At 40.8% G+C, this 20996-nt stretch overlaps 2 non-coding genes across 2 annotated transcripts; one reads left to right on the forward strand and one right to left on the reverse strand.

The window, feature by feature from the left end:
- Positions 1-6101: 6101 nt before the first annotated feature.
- On the reverse strand, positions 6102-6208 carry LOC141617826 (small nucleolar RNA R71). Its single transcript, XR_012531220.1, has one exon. It is a non-coding gene; the product is annotated as a small nucleolar RNA R71 (small nucleolar RNA).
- A 14465-nt stretch (positions 6209-20673) lies between these two features.
- LOC141621910 (small nucleolar RNA R71) lies at positions 20674-20782 on the forward strand. Its single transcript, XR_012532777.1, has one exon. It is a non-coding gene; the product is annotated as a small nucleolar RNA R71 (small nucleolar RNA).
- Positions 20783-20996: the final 214 nt, after the last annotated feature.

The raw sequence follows: 20996 nt of genomic DNA on the forward strand, positions 1-20996 counted from the left end.
ATCCGTCGTCTCACTTTCTTCTCTCCAAAACTAGATCTAAACTTCAGTTCTTGAATAATAAAAAGCATAACCTAAATTATTGTTTTTCCTCTACTGATAAACGTCCTTCCCAAAGATTAATTACAATTGGGCTTTTAAAAGACTAAAGCATAAAATAAATCTCAGATTCGCGGTTGTCGATCGACTAGATGGCACGGTCGATCGACCAGCCAGTACAGTGCTGACTCCTCTGCTGAGCTTCCACGGTCGATCGACTGGAGATGTTGGTCGATCGACCAACTACGCTGTGCAGTAGCTTCTTTTCTCTTCCAAACAGCCTCTTCACTCCATGCACGCATCCCGAGGTGAACAAGTCCGAACTCCCATCTTCCAAGTTTCCATAAAGTTGCTTCCGGAGGACGATTTAGGCTTGATTTAGCTCACTTCCACTCATTCGTACAATAAATCATAGAAATTCCAAAGTAAACCGTTTCGGGAGAAATAGTAGCTTTAAGCTAACAAAAACGCATGGAAATACGTGCCAAAACTGCAAATAAAGTGTATAGAATATGCACGTATCAAATCTCCCCAAACCAAACCTTGCTTGTCCCCAAGCAAGCACTATGACCCAACTAAAAACTTCTAATGGAACGGATTTCATGCTCAGAGCTAATACAAACCATCATACCTAACCAATTTAATGCAACTATTAACATCCAAGTATTCTGTCAAATGCAAACGAGTTAACCATGTTAAAGAATTTGCAAAACCTTTGACCTTGCAAGACTCTTATATATCGGACTCTCACGGGTCACTCATTCGCTCATTTAAGTACAAGGTAAGATATAATGTGCAAGACAGAAGAGTGATAAAAATAAGACTCTCACCTATCTACGACCCATAAGAACATGCCTGTAATCTAACATGAATAAAGTCTCTACAACCGTGCATATGCATTCCAACCATTTAATGACCATGACACACACCGAGGCAATTTTGAAATTGTGAGGCTAGAGGTAAAAAGAGGCTAAAATGAATTTGGGAAAGAGGGGTTAGGCCGAGCTAATAACCACTAAACCAAATTATAAGCAAATCCACTTCTTACTTCCGCTTACCAAAAATAAAACCAATGCTCAAATATCATGAGCATAGAACTCACAATTCTCCAATAAAACATAATTCCCCAAATAAAATGAATAGCACATGGGAATTAAGAAATCACCATCCGAAAATTGTTTTGAACATGTGATCTCCCTCTCTTTTTTTTTTCATTTTCTTTCCTGACTTTTTTTTCCTTTTTTTTTTTTTCAAATCCTGGACGGGCAGTCGATCGACCATCAGACCCAGTCGATCGACCACCTATGCTGGCCTGCTACTCTCTGCCCAGTTCAGTTCACTTTCTTTTTTTTTTCATTTTTTTCTTTCAAGACATAGCTTCCCTTTCCCACAGTTCATCCAACAAGATAATAAAAACCAAATCACAAGACAACATTCCCGATTTACTACCTTTACTAGCTCGGCTAGGGTGGCTAAATTTAGTATGTAGCTAAATGGGACAAAAGGGCAAATTTGGCTTTGTGAGGTTTATGGGCAAAATGAGAAAGGGGAACCTCTACCACATGTGTCAACAAACCACGGACCCCAATGCATATAGGTATCAAGTAGACTAGATTCATGCTTATGCAAATTAATGTGACATGCCTTATAAGGAGAAAACTACTCTCATTCCTACATGAAATCGGTCATGAATGTCACCGATTTATTGAGCTCTATCCTCAGAAATTTAAGTCGCTTGCCAATATTGAGTCAAGTCTATTCGTTTAGCAAAATTCCAACAAAAACTCGTAGATTATGCAAGTGACATACTTGGAAATGTTCAAAGTGCAAGGAAAGGGCAATGAGACAATATGTAATGCAAACTCATCATTGAAATCCTTCCGTTCCGACTCGACCTAAATGCGAAAGTAAACGTGATTTTTTTTTGAATTTTTGGTGGTTTTTCAAATTTTTTGTTCTTTTTTTTTTGAATTAAAAACAAATGAAAGCTGAAATGCAATAAACGTGTGACTGAAATGCAATAAAAAACAAATGCAGATGTAATAGACATATGCAAATACCCTCCCCAAACCAAAACGCACAATGCCCTCATTGTGCTCAGCAGCAAATCACCAGCATCAACAACAATATAGGGAAGAATATAAGCAACAATATACTAAAAGGAAACTAACAAAAAGGGATCGGAACTCACAAAAGACGACCTCCCCAAACCAGCCAAAAACGGGAGAGGTCAGAATGCATCTAGTCCCCACCATCATACTCGCTACCCTCATCCTCCTCGGACTCCGAGTCGTCCTCCTCTTCCGCCTCAGCAGCAGCGGTAGTAGTAGTCGTGGGAGTAGACCTCGTAGCAGGTGGAGGGTATCCGCCCACCGGGGGAACAAAGAAAGACGGGTGAGTCCAGGGACCTCATGGGAGCATCCCCGTCCGAGCATACTCCTCGTAAACTGGGTACATGGCCAGTGCCATGTCTATCCTGTGCTGATCAAAGCTCCTGCACAAGTCACCCAACACACGTGAAACCGCCCTTTGGTCTATGACCGCAGGGATAACAACAGGTGTAGGGGGACGAAAAGTGGCCGGGAAACCCGTGGGAGCAGGAGTGGAGGAGGAGGAGGCCTGTGAAGACGAGGCACGAGCTCGCCTCGAGGTACTAGCAGTAGTGGTGCCCGCCCTAATAGGGAGCCTGTAGCTAGGCAAGGGCGGGCGAGTCGCCCCCAAAACAGTGGTAAGGGGCAAGATGGGAGGGAGGCCAAGGACAAGAATGGAGTCGCAAATGGAAGAATCAATCTTCCACCAACCCCGTGTATCAACCCACTGCACAGACCTAGCATACTCAAGGTCCATGAAGCGTGCGTCAGGGTCAAGAGGGGCCTCCTCTCTAGAGAAGACAAGAACCAGACGGTTGGCGATACGAGTCACCAACCCACCACAAACAATAGTGGCCAAAGGGCCCTCACTTATAGTGTGAAAGTGAGAGGCGGTCAAATAAGCTATGTTATAGATACGGGCTACCCAACTTTCAATGTTCAGATAGCGCGCCAAGATAGACAATTCAATGGTATTAACATTATTTGACTCCTTGCGGCCGAAAATGGTATTACCCATTAGCCGAAAAAAATAACGAAAATGGGGTAAGTGGATCGAAGTTCCCGTCCTTTTAGGGCCGTTCCAGTCAGAGATACACGACCACATTACCCTGTGCACATCATGAAGTTTCCGAGGTGTTACCCTCGAAACGAAGACCCAAATAACCAGCAAATTCGGCCAATGTCAAGGAGTAGGTGACATTGAATAGCCGAAAATAAATACAAGAACTACTCCTATTGGCTTCAAAGGCGGTCTGGTCGAAAGCAAAAGATGAGAAAAACTCAAGGGTAAGAGTGTAGTAGGTGAACTCAGCCATGTCCACCAGTCCCGACATCCCTGTCCCATTTAGCAGAGATACGACAGATTCAAGACACCCTAGTTTCTCTAAAGTTGGCCTATGAAGAAAACGAGTGGCCTGAACTTTTATTTTTTCGACAAAGGTAACGAATTTAGCTCGCTGAGTAGAGGTAGAGAAAGTAACCTGCGGATAGTCAGGTAGACTATTGATGTGACCATAATTAGCGCATATTTAGCCCCCGAATTAGCCTTGTTCCAATTCTTTTTAGTGCTTATTTGGGTCATTTATTATCTTTAGTTCTTTGTTTTGCATATTCTTTGAGATTTTGATCCCTTGGTAGGAAAGGAGTAAGAATCTTGCATTTTCATGGCGAAACGAGACTAAATTGATCGAATCCAATGACCAAGCATCAAGGAGAGACAAGATTAGAAGGCCTTTGTACATATTATAGTAGATGAGCAATGTTGAGAAAGGATCCTTGAGTCCCCAAGGAAATACCCAAGGATTTTATGAAGAAAAGGGAAGAAAAGAAGAAGAAATGTTGCTGAGGCACAATCCGAGCGGATTGTCCACAATCCGTTCGTCCTCCTCAAGCACAATCCGTGCGTTTTCTCCTTAAGACGCCCGGGTTTGCAGCCACTAGAATCCGCCCGGATTCACCTGAAGACGCCCGTGTTCCACCGCCAGAATCCGCCCGTCCCGACTCCAAAACGCACGGATTCCTGTACAGCACAATTTCGTCTTCTCCAAGCTACAAAGTAAGAAGCCCTTCCTTCAAAAAATACCGGTTCCTCCTTTCTAAATCTAAAAAGTGTAATTACTAGTTTAGCCCTTAGTTAACCCTAATGCATCCACCTAATTTCCACTATAAATACCCCATTAGTCTAATTAGAAGAGCATGTTCTTCTTATCAATAATTAGAGTAGTTAATATCAATCAAATCTCTCTTTAGTATTGTAATAAACAATTAATCAAGTTCTAATACAAGTTTTATTTCCTTAATCTCTCTTTTGTTCATCCTTTATTTTGAGTAATTGAAGATTATTTGGGTTATTATTTGGAGATTGACAACCTCTCAATCAAGCATCTAGTACTTCTTTTATTCCTTGCTTTATTATTGGAATCATTAGTAGGTATAATTCTCTTAATCCCTTTTTAATTATTGTTAATTACTTTCATTTGTTCATCATGTTTCCTTTTGTTGGTATGATTGACAACCTTGCTAGCATGATCAACATGATAATGAGTGAGTAGTGACCTAGCTAGGGTTAATGGGTAATTAGGGGAAACCAACATGGGGAATGATTCATGCTTAAATTAATATGCATTCATGGTTTATTTACTTGCTTGTTTTGATCTCAACTCATGCACATGTTATGTTTGATGAAATGTGAGCCTATGAATCCTTGCATTTTTTACCCATCACCTATCTTTTCAATGAGACTTGTAAGACATAAACCAACTCGAGTCTCATTAGACCATGCATGTTGTTGAGTAGGGAAGATTAAGTCGACTTGTAGGTGTTGTACAATCTAATCGATTCGGCTCCGGGACCCAAACTTTTCTAGGATTGTAAGATATAACCCAACTCAATCCATCACAACAATAATTGCTTGCTTATAATTTGAGAACATGTTTGTATGATCAATTCCCATGATTCCCCTATGATCCCATGACACCCTAGTGCTTTTTATCAATTGTTTACAACCCTTTTAATTCATCTTGCTTGTTTATTTCCATTGCTATTTTAGTTTAGTGACCTTCTACATCAACCCAAATTGTGACACCCTTAAGACACCACTAGTTTCAATAGAAATCTCATCTCAATTCCCGTCCCTTGGGATCCGACCTTTACTTGCCTCTTTACTAATTGTAGAGTTGTTTGTGAAGCTATAAATTGTGTTTTGATTCGGACGTGACCCAACGACCACATCTATTTAATTGTGAACACGAAACGGACCGATCAAAAATGGCGCCGTTGCCGGGGACGGTGTTAACTTGATTTAGATTTTCTTTTATTGTTATTAGTTGTGTCTTTCTTTGCCTTGGGGAAGTAAAATTCCTCAAGGTCTGTTCTAATTGTTTTCGAGTTGTTTGATATTTTGCATGTCTAGAAGGTCACATGGTGATTTGTTACCTTTCGACCGTGAAATTGAAAGAACCTTGACAAACAATAGGAGATTTTCTAGGAGGAATTTGAGAGGTATTAGTGAGGTTGTTCAACCAACTATTGAGTTCATCAACCCTTTTGTAAGAGAAGGTGAGGAGAACCCATTACAAAATACCCCACAAAATCAACCTACAATGCCTAAGTTTTCGTCACATTCCGTACCCACCGAGGAGAACCTACCCAATGGTACTCCCACACCACAACATCTAACCGGAAATTTTATTGCCAAATCCGCCTTTATCCAATTAGTCGAAAGGAGCCAATTTTGGGGGGATGCCTAGTGAAGACCCTCATTCTCATATGGAAACCTTTTGTGACTATTGTGATGCGATTTCTCAAACCGGTGTAACTAAAGACCAAATTCGATGGGTCTTATTTCCTTTTTCTCTAATCGGCACTGCGAAACAATGGTTGAAGGGCCTTGATAAGGCCACTCTCGGAATAGATTCTTGGAAGAAGTTGGCTCTAGCTTTCTACAAAAAATTCTACCCACCGGAAAAGACTAACATGCTAAGAGCTCAAATTACGGGTTTTAAGCAAAGGGATGAAGAATCTTTGTATGAAGCTTGGGAGCGATTTAAGGGAATTTGTCGCTCATGTCCTCACCATGGACTTAGCGAATGGTTCTTGGTACAACAATTTTGGAACGGTTTATATGAAGATTCAAGGAACATTCTCAACATGGGATCAAATGGAATGTTCACCGAAGTTGATGACAATTAAACAGGGTACAAAATTGAGGAAATGGCGGTCCATAACTCACAATATAGTAGACCTCACAAGGCTACTAGAGGAGGAAAGCATGAAGTGGATTCCGTTACTCAATTGGGTGCTCAACTTAGTGCTCACATTGACACAATCAATTTGAAGTTTGAAAAAGCTATGGCTAGACTTGAAGAAGCCTCAAAATACCAAAGCATCATGTTAATGCCATGCCGGCATCTTCATCAATCCTAAGTGGGATATGTGAGAATTGTGGAACTTTGGGACATGACCAAAGTGAATGTAGGGGAACAATTGAACAAGTAAATGCTTTCCAAGCATACAAGAGTGGTACCCCTTATTCCAACTAGTACAATGAGAACACCAAATTCCATCCAAATCTCTCATACAAAAGCCAAAATGTTCAAAACCCTCAAACAACATACACCCCACCTCCCATGAGAAACCAAAATCAAAGACCCTTTTACAATCAAAACCAAGGTTACCAAAATCAAAATCCATACAATCACCAAACTGACCAAGGTTTTGATGTTCAAAAAGCGGTCCTCCAAATGCAAAAGAATCAACAAGAATTTTTCACTCAAATGCAAAAAGATAGTCAAGCAAAGGAAACCACCATCAACAACATCCTAGCTCACACCAAGATGTTGGAAACCCAATTGACTCAACTAGCATCTTCAAGCTCACAAAGACAAAAGGGGCAATTACCACCTCAAAGTAATCCCCCAAGACATGAAACGGTTAGTGCCATTCACTTGAGAAGTGGTAAAAGGTATGAAGCACCGAAGAAGCAAGTTGAGGATGAAGTTGTGGAAGCTAGTGATAAGGAAGAAATTGTGCAAAACTCCAAAGATGGAGAATCATCAAAAGAAGAGATTTCAAAGAAAAATGAAGACAAGGTCAAGGAGAAGGAGCCCATTGTGATTAGACTTCCTTTTCCAAGTCGTCAAGCCAAACCCAAATTTGATGACCAACTTGGAAAGTTTATGGAAATTGTGAAGAATGTGGAAGTCTCTATTCCTTTCACGGAATTAATCAATCACGTGCCGGCCTATGCGAAATACATGAAAGACATCCTCACAAAGAAGAAGTTGATCCGGAAACTTGAGACTATCGCCTTCACTAAGGTAAGCAGTGCAATACTTCAAGGGAGTTCACCTCCGAAACTAAAGGATCCGGGAAGCTTCTCAATACCGTGTACCATTGGCGACACCACGATCAACAAAGCCTTATGTGATCTAGGGGCTAGTGTAAGTGTTATGCCGTACTCGGTAAGTAAAAGGTTGGGAATGGGAGAGCTTAAATGCACCAATATCACACTCCAAGCCGATAGATCGACGAAGACACCATTAGGGATATGGGAAGATGTCCCCGTAAGAATTGGGAAGTTTTTCATCCCGGTGGACTTTGTCATTGTTGATATGGAGGAAGATTCCAACATTCCAATCATTCTTGGAAGACCTTTCCTACACACCGCGGGTGCGGTGATTGATGTGAAACATGGTGAGCTCACTCTAGAAGTGGGAGATGAAAGTATAACTTTTAATCTTGACAAGACTATGAGAGCTCCTCGTTTGCATGAACTGTGTTTCATGATTGATCATTATAGCCGGAAGGATGATTGGAAGAAGTCGGAACTCCAATGGAAGAAGAAAATTGAAGATGCTCCATTCAAAGAACAAGTGAATTGTGACAAGAAGAGCTTGCAAAGCTCATCAAAATCAAGCAAAGAAGAAGAGGATGGCCTCATTGGCCAAGAGAAGAAATTGGAAGAGTTGTCTCCATCAAATCAAGAGATTTTCAATGATCAACTTAATGAAGTTTGTGGTCTTTGGGATGACGAATTTGAAGGGATTTTTAATCCCTACATTAGTAATGCCATCGATCAAGACCGACAACAAGGGCCAAGGTCTATTGAAGAGCTTTATAACGATAATGAACAAGCTTTTGATTATTTCTTCAAGGTGTTGAGCAACATCAACAACACCTTGAACATGCCCCCTTGACATCTCATCAAGAATGAGAGTTTGGTGGAGTCCTCCCTAAACCACCATTTGTAAATATTTCTAACTCCCTAACTCGCATTTCAATTCTAATATTGCATTTTTGTCATCTTTGGATTTTTATATACTTTGATCAAGATAATTGTCATGTTTGAGAGAAGTGAGAGAGGGACTAATGATTTCAATTAATGTGTAGTGCTTTAGCTTAGTGTGGGGATGGCAATTGCCTAGGCTATCCATGCCTTAGTAGTGCACCCACAATGAAGAAACACGAGATATGAAGAAGAATGGAAGAATGACAAGGGATATGCATTGTACACGGATGGAACTGAATCCGGGTACAAAGGGGTCGAAACCGAGCGGATTCAGGAGAATCCGCCCGTCTTCAGACAATCCGGGCGTGTTGGGTAGAAGACGCACGTCCTGAAATGAGCTGAAGTTTTGAAATTTTTGACTGCCAGCGAATCCGGGCGTCCTACATCCTAATCCGCCCGTCTTTGAAAATCTGCCCGTCCTGAAAGGAAGACGCCCGTCTTCTTGGCTGAGGAAAACAAGAAAAATTCCTGGACTGAAATCCGCCCGTCTTCTGTATAATCCGCCCGTCCCGTGTCTGCAAATCCGAGCGCCTTCCCTTAAAGACGCCCATCTTTAGGCGAGTTTTTCCCAACCCAGAAAAGGCAGAATCCGCCCGTCCCGAGCAGAAACCGCACGGATTGCCCCTGCAGTTCGAATTTTTCGGGCTTTATAAAACCCCTCCCACATTCATTTCTTCATTCCTTCATTCATAACACTACTCAAAACCCTCATCCTCTCCATCACAAAAACAAAATTCCTCAACTACATTCACCAAAATCAAATCAAAACATCCTTTTAACAACAAATCAATCACTCCTTTTTCAATAAAAATCAAAACCAAGCACAAAATCTTCAACCTTTGAGTCGATTTTTGAATTCATAAAGGCAAAGCCTTTCATCTTTAAATCGATTTGGGTGCACTAGAAATTGAAGATTTTTCACTATTTTCTTGGTTAATTCATCAATGGCAAGGACTAAGGGAGCAACAAAGGCAACAAAGGCAAAGGCACCAAAGGCAAAGACACTTTCATTAAGGCAAAAGACTCTTCAAGCAAAGAAAGCATTGGCTATGGTGGTAGAAAACCCAAACTTGGAAGTGCAACAACAACAACAACCTCCCATGAGTGCAACAACATCTACTACTCCGGAGATTGATCAACTTGCAAACTATCCGGAGGTAACTTTTATTTCCAAAACCCATAGGGACACTTTTGCTAAGTTTGCTAGAAAATCATTTCAATCTACCAAGTTTATTTGTGAAGATACCTTAAATAAGTTGGGTGTCCTTGAGAAAACTAGAGCCTTTTTCAAAGCCATGGGGTTGGAAAAATTGTTTGAATCAAAAGAATTGACATACCCCTCCCTTACCTTAGAATTTTTAAGTTCTTTGAAAGTTAACAAGGTTGAGACTATGGAGAACCTCGAGTTTCGTCTAGCTAATGTTAGTAGGCGCATCTCCTTTAAGGAATTGGGTGAAGCTTTGGGTCTTAGTGATGAAACGAGTTATTTTAAGAATGTTGGCAAATATGACCCCGACCCTCTTTGGGAGGCGATTTCCGGAAGGAAATTTGAAGACTTTCATGCGAGTCGTGCTCTTTTAGTCCACCATCCGGGCATAAGAGTATGGCACAAGGTCGTAGGGAGCACCATCAATGCAAGAAAAGACACCAACCATTTCACCAAACTCGATTTTGTTCTTCTTGAGTCAGCTTGTAACATTGGAAGAGTACACACCAAGCCTTTTAACTTTCTAAGGCTCTTGGTGGATAGATGGCTCAACATTGATTGTGGGAAGAAAGGCACTACCGTTATTGTGAATGGCGGCCTAGTCACTATCCTAGCTAAATACTTTGATCCTAACTTCAACAAAGATAACAAGTATGAGGCGAAAGAAGGTGGTCATCTTGTTGATATGCATACTATGATACACAAGTACAAGTGGGTTGCCCATAACCCTCTTGACACCAAGTATGGATGGCTCACTAGTGAGGCTAGTTCTTTCACTTTGCCTTCAAAGATTTGTCGATTGAGTGTCCACCAGACCAATTATCTACTTCCCCTTTCAAAAGAGGCCGAGTATATTATCCAACAACAAAAGGGTGAACTTGAAATACCCTCCTCTTCCATTGTCACACCACCTTACCCTTTTGAGTACCAAGAGTTCAAGCCGGAGGGTGTTGAAGCAAGAAATGATTATTTGACTCTTCTCATGCAAGCAATGCACAAGCAAGCCTTTGAGGATCGGAAAAATGCTTACTTAGCTCAATATCCACCCCTCTTACACTTAGCTAGGCAATGACTACTTGAACCATCATGTCCTTTGCCTAGTTGGGCGGATAAGGAAGTCCTATTTCCGAGTGCATCTAGGGTTGTTCCGGGTGATAATGAGGTTGTTGGTAATGAAGAAGTTGATGATAACATTGATGAATAAGCTAGTGAAGAAGGAGAAGAGGATGATGAGCAAGATGATGAGCAAGGTGAAAGTGAAGAAGCAAGTGAAGAAGGAAGTGGCAATGAGACCACTTCTAATGAGGAAAGTGATGGTAGTGATGATATGATGGAAGATTAGCAAGCTTTGGAGGCTCCTACCCTCTCAAGGTTTGTCTATTTCTCTCTTTGTTCTATTTAATTATTTTCTTGATCATTGTTGGAGTAGTCCTAGCACCATTGAGGACTCACATCTCGGTACCATTGAGGTGTTCTCATTTTATTGTTCCCACTTTCAAAATCCAAAATGACAAATAAGTTTCATGCATTGCATAGTGTGTGCATGAACTATACCCATCCTTAGGACATTAGCAATAGTGTCTAACTCGGTTTGGGGAAGTTAATGCATACACAACGGGAGGTAATCTAAATTATCCTCTCCGTCATAAACAAAAACCATGCATCATATAGTGTAGACTAGTGTAGATTGCATTTAGTATAGAAATCATGCATCATGTTTGCATAATTTCCCATCATTTTGGCCATTGAGGATAATGCCCATATTAGTGTGGGGATGGGGAATTCTAACTTAACTCTTATTCAAAAGTCCAAAAAAATTGAAAAATTTCGAAAAAACATAAAAATCTGAAAAATTGAAAAAGCCAAAAACATGTTTATTTCCTTTTGTAGTGTAGTCTTGTATATATTATTGTATATATTGTGTTTGTTCTATCCTTGTTCACATTGATCGACTATGCCACATCCGAGACATGAGTATCTTGAAGACCGCATGGTATGATCTTTCCAATCTCCTTTTTCCTCTTTATGTTAATGACTATGTGTCTTTATTTTGATTGATGCGGTATATCAATGTGAACTTAGGACTTGCATTTAGTTTATATGTCATATTAGTTGATAGAATCACTTGCATTAGGATGTTTATAATAGTTGCATTATATCATGTAGTTTCATTTAGATAAAATGTTTTGAAAAGTGCCTAATTAGGAACTTTGACAAGAGCAACTAAACCATTACAAATACTTTTTCAACTTAAGACTTTGCCTACTAGAATGGTTGTAAAACACCCTAGATAGTGTCATACTAGTGTATTTTGACCCATGACCCAAAGCCTAGTCAAGGGTTTGCATGTGAGTCACCTATCCAACCCCGTGATGCGATGTGGACTTGGTTAACTTGTCTAGGTGACCTTGATTGACCTTGTGGTAAGGCAACCCAAAAATACTTTCTATCAATAAGTTTGAAGTGCTCATTTCAAAGAATTTTGTCATGTGGAAGTAATTTAATGCCAAGGAAACCTCAAATGTTATGAATTGTTGAATGTTGAGAAATTTAATTGTTTTGATGGAGGCGTACCACTTCGATGTGCTTTGGAGCGGGATCCATTGAATTGGGCCCCCACACGGTTGTGAATTCGACCGCCCAGAGACAGAGTGACTATCACCCCGAAAAGCTATTGTCTAGAGGTTAACCGGTTGCCTAATAAGCGATTGGCGAAAGCAAAGGACACTAGCTCGGAAAGGACAAACCCCATCTTAAATTTTTGAAATGTGAAAGTTGAATGAGGACAATTTTGAATACTAGTCATATCCACCCTTGTTTATAAAGATTTGAGCATTTCATTCCCAAAAAGCCTTTTTGTCAAGCCACTTTGTCGAGCTTGGGACGATCCATGACCTTTACTTTTGTAGAGAATTCGAGACTTGTCATGTCATATGCTACTAGCATCATAGGGATCATCATTCCACCACCATCCGATCGCCCTTGACGAAAGCATTTGGAAATTGAGGACGAAAGTAGTCTAGTTTAACACCATTTGGAGGTGATTTAGTGCCATCCTCTTAGACTTAGTAATTTGTTGAACTAGTATTTGTGAAGGATTACATGCTCTTAAATTTATTCCTCTTTAGTGCCTCCGCCACTTGATGAGGAAGTGGCTATTCCTTTTGTAGATGCATCCATTATGTGATTTTGTGTGCTTAATGTTTGGATGTGTCGCCATTTTGGCAAGACCCACCTTGCCTTGCAAGAAGGCATCCTACCTCATGGTTGTCTTGTTGTGAGTTGAAGAGGCGGAGTGAGACCCGCTAATTGTCTCATATCGGCTATGTTATTAGTTTAGTTTAAATAATGGTCCTAGTCTTTGTCACCTCTTTACTCGGGACGAGCAAAGGTTCGGTTTGGAGATATTTGATGTGACCATAATTAGCGCATATTTAGCCCCCGAATTAGCCTTATTCCCATGCTTTTTAGTGCTTATTTGGGTCATTTATTATCTTTAGTTCTTTGTTTTGCATATTCTTTGAGATTTTGATCCCTTGGTAGGAAAGGAGTAAGAATCTTGCATTTTCATGGCAAAACAAGACTAAATTGATCGAATCCAATGACCAAGCATCAAGGAGAGACAAGATTAGAAGGCCTTTGTACATATTATAGTAGATGAGCAATGTTGAGAAAGGATCCTTGAGTCCCCAAGGAAATCCCCAAGGATTTTATGAAGAAAAGGGAAGAAAAGAAGAAGAAATGTTGCTGAGGCACAATCCGAGCGGATTGTCCACAATCCGTCCGTCCTCCTCAAGCACAATCCGTGCGTTTTCTCCTTAAGACGCCCGGGTTTGCAGCCACCAGAATCCGCCCGGATTCACCTGAAGACGCCCGTGTTCCACCGCCAGAATCCGCCCGTCCCGACTCCAAAACGCACGGATTCCTGTACAGCACAATTTCGTCTTCTCCAAGCTACAAAGAAAGAAGCCCTTCCTTCGAAAAATACCGGCTCCTCCTTGCTAAATCTAAAAAGTGTAATTACTAGTTTAACCCTTAGTTAACCCTAATGCATCCACCTAATTTCCACTATAAATACCCCATTAGTCTAATTAGAAGAGCATGTTCTTCTTATCAATAATTAGAGTAGTTAATATCAATCAAATCTCTCTTTAGTATTATAATCAACAATTAATCAAGTTCTAATACAAGTTTTATTTCCTTAATCTCTCTTTTGTTCATCCTTTATTTTGGGTAATTGAAGATAATTTGGGTTATTATTGGGAGATTGACAACCTCTCAATCAAGCATCAAGTACTTCTTTTATTCTTTGCTTTATTATTGGAATCATTAGTAGGTATAATTCTCTTAATCCCTTTTTAATTATTGTTAATTACTTTCATTTGTTCATCATGTTTCCTTTTGTTGGTATGATTGACAGCCATGCTAGCATGATCAACATGATAATGAGTGAGTAGTGACCTAGCTAGGGTTAATGGGTAATTAGGGGAAACCAACATGGGGAATGATTCATGCTTAAATTAATATGCTTTCATGGTTTATTTGCTTGCTTGTTTTGATCTCAATTCATGCACATGTTATGTTTGATGAAATGTGAGCCTATGAATCCTTGCATTTTTTACCCATCACCTATCTTTTCAATGAGACTTGTAAGACATAAACCAACTCGAGTCTCATTAGACCATGCATGTTGTTGAGTAGGGAAGATTAAGTCGACTTGTAGGTGTTGTACAATCTAATTGATTCGGCTCCGGGACCCAAACTTTCCTAGGAGTGTAAGATATAACCCAACTCAATCCATCACAACAATAATTGCTTGCTTATAATTTGAGAACATGTTTGTATGATCAATTTCCATGATTCCCCTATGATCCCATGACACCCTAGTGCTTTTTATCAATTGTTTACAACCCTTTTAATTCATCTTGCTTTTTTATTTCCATTGCTATTTTAGTTTAGTGACCTTCTACATCAACCCAAATTGTGACACCCCTAAGACACCACTAGTTTCAATAGAAATCTCATCTCAATTCCCGTCCCTTGGGATCCGACCTTTACTTGCCTCTTTACTAATTGTAGAGTTGTTTGTGAAGCTATAAAATGTGTTTTGATTCGGACGTGACCCAACGACCACATCTATTTAATTGTGAACACGAAACGGACCGATCAACTATCCGTAGTGTCCTCGATCATTAACGGCGGACCCCGTGGCCGTTTAGCAGCTCCTTGACTAGACTGCCCTCCGAACATCGTCTGCTTCCCTTTTGTCATTGTTGCTTCGTACAAAATGAACAAATCAACAACTAGCTTCCCATATCCTTGAACAATAACAATTTATAAAACCCTAAACAAAAATCAGAATTTGAAGACGAAATTAGGGTTTCGAAGAATTGGGGAAAACGGGATTAAGCATCTCCTAGTTGCTAAGATGGCTTGAAAATCAAGGGAATAGGATAGCAAAGGCAGTTAAAACATAAATTCGACAAGAATTCAACCCCAAATCGATTTTCCCCAAATCGATTTTTCCGACACAAGTTAACAATGCTCGAAATTTGGGCACAAAAGTTCAGCGAGAATCGAATTTAAAGGAAGAAAATAGGATTAGAAACATACCTTTGATGAGAACTCGGGAATTTGAGCAAGAAAAATCGAAGTAAAGGGGTAGATTGGCAGGAATCGCGAAAAGGGGAAAAAAACTAGGGTTTTCTCTGATTTTTGATTGAATGAAAATGAATGAATGAATGAAAGAAGAGTTATGACTTCCCTATTAATTTGCCCACTGGTTTCGCGCGGTGGTCGATCGACTATCTGACCCAGTCGATCGACCATTCTTCCCTTATACAGCTCTCTAATGTCGCGTGGTGGTCGATCGACCAGCTTAACCAGTCGATCGACCAATCTCTCTATGAAACAGCCTCTGCCTATTTCTCTTCAGTCGATCGACTGATCTGCTTGGTCGATCGACTGCATATGCTGGCAATTAAAATCAACTACGTCAAAAAGTTTTTTTTCCAATTCAATTCCCTGTCTTTCTCTCATCGATATCCAGTAGATCATCCTACGCACTTTGCATAAATTAATTACCTGCAAACATTCTCAAAGGCGCACATTTTTCCAAAAAAGAAATTGCTAATTAAAATGAAATAAGCTAAAGTTCCTAATGCAAATTAATGAAATAAAACTGTAAAGTTCCTAATTACAAAAAAGAATGTACAAGCCGGGTTGCCTCCCGGTTAGCGCTGGTTTAAGAGGTCCCGCACGACCTTCTTATCTCAATTTGCAGCTTCTAAAATTGGGTCAAAGTATAGTACTTCGACCTGCCCAACAAATTCGTCTGCACCGTGATAGTGTTTCACGTATTGACCATTCACTTTGAATCGGTCTCCAGATGAGGTCTCCAATTCAACTGATCCGAATTTTCTAACTGCTGTGACCGTATAAGGGCCAGTCCACCTGGATTTCAGCTTACCAGAAAATAAACGGATACGAGCATTAAAAAGAAGTATCTTATCGCCAATATGGAACTCGCGCTTAATGATTCTCTTGTCGTGCTAGCGCTTCGTTTTCTCTTTGTAGATCCTAGCATTATCATAGGCCAGCAGCCTAAATTCCTCCAGCTCATTCAGCTGTGTCATACGTTTCTCACTAGAGAGGTTAGGATCCAAATTCATATCACATATAGCCCACCAAGACTTACGCTCCAACTCAACAGGTAAATGACATGTCTTACCATAAATCAATCGGAATGGTGACATCCCAATCGGCATTTTAAACGCGGTCCTATAAGCCCATAAGACATCATCTAACTTAAGACTCCAGTCTTTCCGTGATTTAGAAACAACTTTAGCTAAAACTTCTTTCAATTCTAGGTTACAAATCTCAACCTGACCACTAGTTTGGGGATGATACCCCAAACCTCTACGATGTTGGACACCGAATTTAGTCAATAAAGCACTAAGTTGTTTCTCTTTAAAATGCATTCCACCATCGCTAATGACAACCCTAGGGACACCAAAACGAGGGAAAATAATCTTTTTAAATAGCTTAATCACGGCTTTTGCATCGCAATAGGGAGTAGCGATAGCTTCTACCCATTTGGACACATAATCTACAGCTACGAGGATATATTTATTACCTTGACTGCTCGGAAAATGTCCTTGATAATCAATGCCCCAGACATCAAAAATCTCAACCTCTAGAATGCCTACCTGTGGCATCTCATGTCTCTTTGAAATATTCCCCGATCTTTGACAAGCATCGCACTCAGCAACAAAATTGCCACTATCTGCATGCAAAGTTGGCCAATAGAAACCAGTTGAGTACCTTAGCCACGGTCAGGACGGACCATGGTGACCACCATAGGCAGAAGAGTGGCAAGCTTCTAGGATATCCTTCACCTCCCACTGAGACACACATCTCCGGATAAGACCGTCTGCGCATTCCTTGAAAACATAAGGATCGTCCCAAAAGTATTGTCTAGCATCATAAGCGAACCGCTTCTTCTGCTGCCATGAAAGCTCGGGTGGTATTTTACCTGTCATATCAAAATTAGCATAATCAGAAAACCACGGAGGTGGATAAGACCCCGAATTAGTGATAGCTAACAGACTCTCATCAGGAAAAGAATCATTAATGGGTAACGAATCCTCCCTTTCTGTCAGCTGCAGACGAGATAGATGGTCAGCCACCACATTCTCTGCACCTTTCTTATCTTTGATCTCCAAATCAAACTCCTGCAAAAGGAGTATCCACCTCAAAAGTCTCGGCTTCGCATCATTCTTAAGAAAGAGAGTCTTCGATACGCATGGTCGGTATAAACAACAACCTTAGAACCTAACAAATAAGACCGAAATTTGTCTAAGGCAAAAACTACAGCTAGAAACTCCTTCTCAGTGGTGTAATAATTGACTTGAGCCTCATCCAAAGTTCGGCTCGCATAATATATGGCATTCAAAACTTTATTTTTCCGCTGTCCCAAAACTGCACCAATCGCATAATCGCTGGCTTCACACATAATCTCGAATGGGAGGTCCTAATCAGGCGGCTGAATGATTGGTGCAGAAACTAGAGCCTCCTTTAACCTGTTAAAAGCTAAAAGGCACTCATCAGTAAACTCAAAGACAACATCCTTAAGGAGCAATTGTGTAAGTGGTTTAGCAATTTTTGAAAAATCCTTAATGAAACGCCGATAAAAACTAGCGTGACCAAGGAAACTCCTCACTTCTTTCACATTCACGGGAGGAGGCAATTGCTCAATCACCTGCACTTTTGCCTTATCAACATGTATATCCTTATCAGAAATCAGATGCCCTAACACAACTCCCTCATTGACCATGAACTGACATTTTTCCCAGTTTAAAACAAGATTAACATCAATACAACGCTGCTTGACTTTATCAAGATTAGCTAAACAACGATCAAAGTCATTACCATAAACTGAGAAATCATCCATAAATACCTCCATAATGTTCTCTATATAATCAGAAAAAATCCCTTTCATGCACCTCTGAAAGGTAGCTGGGGCGTTACACAATCCGAAAGGCATCCTGCGGTACGCAAAAACACCCTGTGGACAGGTAAAAGTGGTCTTACTTTGATCATCCGGATGAATAGGGATCTGAAAGAACCCTGAATATCCGTCTAGAAAACAGGAAAAATTTGTTAGAAGCAAGTCTTTCAGTCATTTGGTCAAAAAAGGGAGGGGGAAATGGTCTTTCTTGGTGGCGGCATTCAACTGTCTATAATCAATGCACATCCGCCACCCTGTCACAACTCATGTCGGTATTAATTCATTTTTCTCATTCTTAACCACGGTAGTCCCTCCTTTCTTCGGAACTACCTGAACTGGGCTAACCTACTTGGAGTTGCCAACTGTATAAATAATACCTGCATCGAGTAGTTTCATCACCTCGGCCATAACAACTTCCTGCATCTTTGGGTTCAACTTGCGTTAACCCTGTCTGTAAGGCTTGTGGCCTTCCTCCAGCTCTATCCTGTGCATACAAATATCAGGGCTGATGCCCTTAATATCATCCAAAGAATAACCTAAAGCTTTCCTATTTTTCTTAAGCACACACATCAAAGCAGAAAGCTGGTCATCATTAAGCTTAGCACTAACAATAGCTGGGTACTGCTCCGTATCATCTAGAAAAACATACTTAAGATTAGGAGGAAGTGGCTTACGCTCTGGCACCTTTACCTCTACAGCATAGGCAGAATCAGCTTCAATGGTATAACAAGTGTTTACCAAATTCTCGTTGGCCAGGCTTAAGAGCATCTCATCTTCTTCCTCAGTGAGCTCGTAGCTTTCCATTGAGCCTACCAAAACATCTAGCTCCTCAGCATTCACCATTGTATTATCTGCACACTCATCTAAACGGGTTAGATCAGCTAAGGGATCCTTGGCTAAGGATTCCCTCCAATTACAATTAACAGCCATGTCAACAATATCAACGGAATAGCACGTATCATCATCAGCAGGTTCAGTCGCCTTACGAGCAAGACTGAACTCTATGGTGTCATCCCCTACCTCTAAGGTTATGATTCCCCGTTTGACATCTATTACAGCCCCTGCTGTATGTAAAAATGGTCTACCTAAAATAATAGGTATCTGACTGTCCTCTGCAATGTCCAAAACAACGAAATTGACAGGAATAAAAAACTTACCCACTCGAACGGGTACATCCTATAAGACTCCTAAAGGTCTCTGAGTCGATCTATTTGCCATCTGAAGGGTAATATCAATCACCTTAAGTCTACCAATATTTAGCTTTTCGCAAACAGAATATGGCATGACACTGACACTGGTCCCTAAATCACAAAGGGCCTTTCGAATTTCGTGGTTACCTATAGTGCAGGGAATTGAAAAGCTACCCGGGTTCTTTAATTTAGGTGGTATGTTAATTAGCGAAAGAGCATTACATTCTTCCACAAAAGCAACCGCACCACCATCATGAAAATTTCTCTTACAATTCAAAATGTCTTTCTTAAATTTAGCGTAAGAGGGTACCTGGGTAATTAGATCAGTGAAAGGAATGGTTACCTCAAGATTCTTGACCATCTCCAAAAACTTACAAAACTTGCGCTCCAGCTTAGTATTCTTTAAACGCTCCGGATACGGGACTGCAACGCTGGCCGTAGGATCAGCAACCTTCGGCTTCCGTAAATTTAAAACCTCCGTCAAATCATCAATAAGTATAGAATCATGCAAATTAATTAACGGATTTTTTTCCTGCACTGGAGACCCAGTCGATCGACCATTGAGCTCGGTCGATCGACCAATCGCACTGGGTTTGAACAACTTCTGGTCAGAAACTTCTTCGTCAGGAACTTCAGTCGATCGACCGGTATTGTTGGTCGATCGACCACATGTGCTGGGTTCAATTAGTTTCTGGTTAGAAACTTTTTCGTCTGAGATCCTGGTCGATCGACTGCTGTTGTTGGTCGATCGACCGCTGGTACTGGCAGTAAAGCTCGTTTTCGCACCAGAATTCAAATTTGTCTTTTCATCATTTGCCGAGTCTTCTCTTGGCTTATCGGGACCATCATAAGAAAGGCCACTTCGGAGATTAATGGCATTAATGGTTTTAATTGGCCCCTCACATTTTCTTGAAGAATTGGCGACTTGGTTAGCCTCTAAATTCTCTAACTGCTTCACAAAATTCTTTGCAGATTCAATCCCAGCATCTTCTATTTTGGGGACTTGAACCAAAAGAGCTCGGACTATTTCTCTCAATTCCGCGGTCTCATCTGAGTTATGAACAGGAATTTCAATTTCTCTCTCGGAAACCTTAGAAGTCTTGAGCTTTTCGAGCCGGGATGTAATAGAATCTATGAGTGTCGCAACGGCACTCATTTCATCAGTTTGCTTTCGCGAGTTTCCACGCGAACTCCCAAACTCAGCTCTTTGGACTGCCGTCTCCTCAATAGTGTTCCAACCTTTGTTCTGACCAGTATTGTTTTGGAACCTACCATTCGCAGCTGCATCCAGGATAACCTTGTAGTCATCATATAAAGAATTGTAGAATAAGTTGCAAAGGTACCACTGCTAGAAACCGTGGTGAGGGACAGACCGAACCAAGCTCTTGAAACGTCCCCATGCTTCACAAAATTCCTCATCAGGTCCTTGCTGGAAATTTGTAATTTTGCTTCTCAAGGCATCAGTCTTTGCGAGTGGGAATTATTTTTTGTAGAAGGCTAATGCTAGGGATGTCCAATCTGTGACTCCAGCTGCTACCCTATCAAGGTAGCGGTACCAATCTCGCGCACAATCCTTCAAGGAGTACAAGAACATCATCCCCTTTAATTCATCTTGGGTCACCCCAGGCCGCAGACAGTATGGAACAATGCAGAGTCCGTGAAAATTTCCATATGC

Source organism: Silene latifolia, chromosome 1, assembly GCF_048544455.1.
Source record: "Silene latifolia isolate original U9 population chromosome 1, ASM4854445v1, whole genome shotgun sequence".
In the NCBI taxonomy this organism is placed as follows: Eukaryota; Viridiplantae; Streptophyta; class Magnoliopsida; order Caryophyllales; family Caryophyllaceae; genus Silene; species Silene latifolia.